The following is a 5647-nucleotide window of genomic DNA, read 5'->3' as shown; positions in this document are numbered from 1 at the left end:
CACACTCTTCCCCTCTGGTAACCATAAATTCATTCTGAGTGTTTGCTTTGCAAATAAGTTCATTTGTATCATTTTTTTAAGATTCTGCCTAACATATATTTGTCTTTCTCTGTCTGACTTAACCTCACTTAGTATGATAATCTCCAGGTCCATCCACCTTGCTGCAAATGGCATTATTTCTGAGGAAGTATTATTCTGTAGATAGTAACAACAGTACTACTTAAAGTTTATCCAGTACTACTAAGTAATAAAGCACTATTCTTTAGAACTCCTCCATCTACACAACTACTCCGTGAATTAGATACTATTATTTTCTCTATAATACTGGATGAGAACCTGAGGCACAAGGGATTACCTGCCTAAGGTCACCAAGGTACAAAGTGGCAGAGGAAAGAGTCTCGTTTTATGGCCTACTTTAAAAAAAATTACTTTGACTTTTGAATATATACTAAACTCATATAGTTAGGGGAAAAAACAAAACAAAACATAGAAAGCTATTTGCCCTTGTCCTATCTATGCCAGTACCTCTACCCCCAACAGAGGTAGCCACTCTTACTAGTTTCTTGTGGACCTTGTTTCTTAAAGGAAACAAATACAAGTATATATTCTTATCTCTCCCCTTTCTTACTCCAAATGAAGCATACCATACATTCTGCATCTTGCATTTTTCACTTAACAATACATTTCCGGAGTTATTTCAGTGTCAGTATACAGAAAGCTTCCTCCTCATTCTTTTATAGAGCTGCAAATTATTCTGTTGTATACATACATCATAATTTTACTGAACCAATCTCCTACTGATGGGCATGAATTGTTTCTAATCTTTTCCTATGTGAAACACTGCTGCAATGAATAACCTTGTACCTGTACAACTTCATGTAAATTCAGGTACATTTGAAGAATGAATTTCCATCTGTAAAATAAGTCAAAAAGAAAATACATTTGTAGTTATTATACATACTGCTGAATTGCCCTTCATAGGCCTGCTTCCTGCTAATACCAATACTATTTTAATTTCTGAGGATTTAAAATGTTACTGTTGGGGGAATTCCCTGATGGTCCAATGGTTAGGACTCTGCGCTTTCACTGCTGAGGGTGCCTCTTCAATACCTGGTTGGGGAACTAACATCACAAAAGCCCAGGGGAGTGGCAAAAAAAAAAGTAAAGTGTTACTGTTGGGTTCCCACTTCCCCACACCCCAACTGCTTTCCTTTTTCAGAGTTTTACTAGCTATTCTAGCTTGTCTATTTTTCCGTATGAAGTGCAGAATCAGCTTACCTAGGTCCAAAAAAAAAAAACTGGATACTTTTACTGGGATAACATTAAATTAATAAATTTACTTAAATTAAATTTGCACACACTTCTTTAAGATGTCTTCCTATTGAAAAACACTGTATATTTGTTCACATCTTATGTTATGCCCTTTAGCAGTATTTTAAAGTTCTTTTCCAATAGTTTTACACATTTCTTAAGTTTATTCCTCAATTTAAAAAAAACTGTTCTTGTAAATAATGCTTTTCTAATATTATACCTTCTAACTGGCTGTGGTTTGTCTATTTGAAGCCTACTGATTTGTAGATATTGATTTGGTCCCCAATTATTTACAATCACGTGAAGGATAACTGAAGGTGGATTCCTTACTTTTTTGTTACTTCACAAAATCCATACAACCTGGGAACACCTCCACGCATTTAGGAGTTAGGACAACTAACTAGTCCAGACTCATGTATAAACACTGAGGGAACTAAGTTTTTTTCAAAGAACCAGGATAACCGTGCCGAACCTAGAACCCCAAACCCTTGACTCCCAGTCCTCGGCCTTCTGCACTATTTGACACTGCTTCTCAACATGTAAGACTGATATTTACTCTAAATTAACAGGAGACCTATTAAAGTACCCCAAAAATCGGAAAATTTGAGACCGTTTGAAGCAGGCTCCCCGTAACAAAAATTTCCTTTAAAATATTTTTGTTTAAAAAAAAAAAACACGGTGATTTGCATTCTACCCCAATTAAAAACAAACGCGCTTTTATACAAAAGTCCATTAAAAAAGTATTTACCACTTAGCTTTTACATCACCCTTCAAATCTTCAAGTAAATTACATGTTCCAGGAAGACGGCACCGTTATTATCAGCACTTTCGACACGGGAAGTGCCGCTCGGATGTTATTTTCTCAATGCTGGTTTCCTACATTTCTCTCTCTCTTAGAAACAACCATACACAATGCTGCACCCACAGTTTCTCCCTCAATCTCAAACATCCGATCAAACTTGCGGTCAAACTCAGGGTCATGCACGCTCGAACCCTCCTCAGAGGCCCCCACCCCCACCCTACATGTAGGCCAGAAGCTCTTAAACCCACTCCCCACCCTCGCGCCGCACCCCAATAGATCTAGAATCCTTCTCTTCAACCTCCCAGACCCCATCGGCCCAAGACACCCACATCCCACCTCCTATTTTCGCGCCACGTGGATCCAGGGGCCGGACTGACCCGCGGACAAAGACCAAAATGTCCACTCGGTGCGCTGCGCCTGCGCACTCCGAGGCCGAGTGAGCACTCCCAGAAATCTCCGCGATGCGGCCCGCACGGTCACCGCGGCCAAGCGCAGGCTGGTATCTGATTACCTTCTATCGACAGCAACGCCGCTTTCCCGGCCTTGGACTACATTTCCCTTAAGGCTTTGCTGGTCGACATTCTATGTCTCTCCGTCTGTCTTTCCTACGCGAACTTGGCGGTCTCTTCCTGTGATTATGATGCTCTCAGGGTGAGTACTTTTGCCTTGGAGGAAGATCAGCTGAAGCCTGGTGGAAGGTTTGGAGCCGGAACCCCACCCCCTCTTTGAAGCCTCCCGAGGGCAGCGTCAAACGGGCCAAGCCCATACTCTGAGGTATGAGGACGCCATCTTCTCTGTAGCTGGTCTGGCTCTGGACTACATTTCCCAGAGTCCACAGCGGCCTAGCGTTACGTCTCTCTTGACGTCGTGGCGAGGTCGTTAGCTTCGCAGGGACCCGGACGCGACCACGGGGAGGCAGAAGGTGAGGGGTCCGGGAGTCCGGGGCGGGGACAGGGCGTGTCCAGAGAGCCTTGGGTTTTTGCGCGCTGGCGTCAGCGGGCTGAGGATGCACAGTTCTGAATGTGTCTTTGTGTGTCATGGTGGTGAGTAGTTTGTGCGACTGTGTGTGCCTTAGTGAGTGTGAGATTGTGGCTGTGTATAAGGCTGTGGAGGTGTCTATGCTCTTGTTTCACTGTGTGTCCTAAGAGTGGATATGTGTTTGTGTGACATTGACCATTTGTTCAGCACCAAGTGTGTGGGTGTGAGGTGCCTGTGACTCCAGTACTCTGACAGATTTTGGCCCTGGACAGTGATAACCTCAGCCTTTCCCTGTAACCAAAATTGGGCATGATGTCCAGTCTTCTCTGCTCTCCCTCCCCTGTGTGGGAGGGTCGGGCGATGACCCTTTAAAAATGCCCTGGTCCCTCATGATTGCTTTTCCTTGACTCTTCTCCAAGAGACGTATTGAGAAGAGAAGGAAAGAATTATTATTGAACATCCAAAAGCCAAGTACTCCGTGTATCAGTTTTTCTTCTTTCCCTGAAACCCTTCTTATTATTCGTGATGTGTGTTAAAAAAAAACAAAAAATTTAGCCAAATAAATGTGAAGATTAATTGGCTTTATTCAACAATTCATGAATCAGCCAGCATCCCATCTACCAAGTAGAGAGATACTCCAAGGAGTTGTACAAAATGGAAGGTTTTTATAGGCAGTAGGAAAGTGGTGCAAGGAAGTTATTAGCAAAAGAAAAGAAAGGATTGTTTTAGGCCGGGACATCTTTTAGGGGAAGGGAATGGCAGGGGTCTTATCATGCAGATTACCTCACTAGTGCTAATCAGGAAATTTCAGATTGATTGTTTAAAGAGCACATTTGTTTGTTTGTTTGTTTGTTGAGTTTTTATTTAGGAGCACATTTTCTTGAGAGAGATTGAAACTGGAATTGTCTTGTTTGCTGTTATGGGGGCACATGACCCCATTTGGGGCTTTTTTTTTTTTTTAACACGTGCTTTTCCTTCCTTCTTCTGAAACTTCTTGCCTAACAAAGACACACACCACCACCCACCCCCAAGTGAACTGATGTCCAGTATTTGCCATTGGAGTAAATTACTGAGTGCTATGGAGGTGAACTGAAAGGCCCGTAGCTTCCATACTCCCTACACACCTAATGTTAATCTAAATGTTTTTAAACTTTTCATTTTTAATTAGCTTTAGACTTAAAACTGTTGCAAAAATAGAATTCCCAAATACTCTTAACCCAGCTTCTCTATCAAAGCCAGGAGATTAACGCTGATAAATAACCAATCTACAAACCTTATTCAACCAGTGTCCCTTAGTGTCCTGTTTCTGGACAAGGATCCAATCCAGGATCATATGTTGCAATTAAGTTGGTAACTCTCCTTAGTCTTCTTTTATCTGGAACGGTTACTCAATCTTTGTCTTTCATGACCTTGACACTTTTGAGGTGAACTGGCCTTTTATTTTGTAAATTCTGCAATGTAGAATGTTCCTCAATTTGTGGTTGTCTGATACTTCCTCATAATTAAATTTGGATTATGCAGTTGAGGCAAGACTACCCCAGAAGTGATGTATTCTCAGTGCATTTTATCAGGAGACACATGAGATTAATTTGTCTCATTATTGGTGGTGTTAACTTTATTTGCCAGGTTTCTCCACTGCAAAGTCACTCTTTCTATTATAATTAATGTGTCTCAAGGAGAAATACTTTAGGTCTATAAAATTATGCTGTTTTTCATCCTACTTCCACCTACTACATCCATTGATAATTCCTGCCTGAAAATTTATTACCAGGTATTTGCCAAACGGTGATTTGTTTTTTTTCGGATTCTGTTATTCCTTCTACATTTATTAATTATAATTCTGTTACAAATAGATTTTCCTTCTCCCCATTTAATTTATTTACTAACTTATATGAGTATAGTCTGGATTTTTTAATACTATAGGTTATAATCCACTACTATCACTATTTTATTGCTCGAATTGTCCCATATTTGGCCACTGGGAAGCCCTTTGGATTGGCTCCTGTATCCTTTCAACATATCCCCTTTATTTATTTTTTAGTACTTCCTTATTTTCCTGCACCACAGGATGTTCCAGGTTGATACTGTACTTTCCCAGCCTTAGTCCTGGAATCAGCAAATTTCCCAGGGATCACTGGCTCCTTTTATTAGAAAATTATATTTAGAAACCGAGATTAGATGTGCTCATTGCTACTGGGATGTCTTTGCTTCTTGACTTTCTCAGATATGAAATATATGCATCTGTACCCACACATCTGTATCTATCTGTATGTATACCTATACAAATAATCCATGATTTCATATGATATCTCCAATTCCAGTTCAATACCACAGGGCTTCTTCTAGCCATCTCCATTTCCTTTTCTGTAACTCCTTTCTCTGACAGTGAAAAACTCGGCTCTCAATAACCACAGTACATTTATTTATTTGCTCAGTCTTGAGTAGAAAGTAGTTCTAACACATATCCCCAAACCCCATATAGTTCTTTTTGTATTTAGTCTTACAGTTCGTAGTATACAGTACCTCCCCCCCAAAAAATAAAATAAATAAAAATAC

General features: G+C 40.5%; 1 protein-coding gene across 1 annotated transcript in view; it reads left to right on the top strand.

The window, feature by feature from the left end:
- Nucleotides 1–5647, top strand: part of LOC103081756 (zinc finger protein 567) — a 158607-nt gene that overhangs the window by 124023 nt on the left and 28937 nt on the right. Inside the window, exon 1 of the mRNA XM_007471035.1 lies at nt 2989–3035. The gene's annotated coding sequence lies outside the window, so the exon portion shown is untranslated. Of the gene's footprint in view, nt 3036–5647 lie in introns of the transcript that reaches the window.

Source organism: Lipotes vexillifer, unplaced genomic scaffold, assembly GCF_000442215.2.
Source record: "Lipotes vexillifer unplaced genomic scaffold, Lipotes_vexillifer_v1.1 scaffold182, whole genome shotgun sequence".
Classification (NCBI taxonomy): domain Eukaryota; kingdom Metazoa; phylum Chordata; class Mammalia; order Artiodactyla; family Lipotidae; genus Lipotes; species Lipotes vexillifer.
The sequence above is the reverse complement of the archived record's forward strand: the minus strand, read 5'-3'. Positions and strand labels throughout refer to the sequence as shown.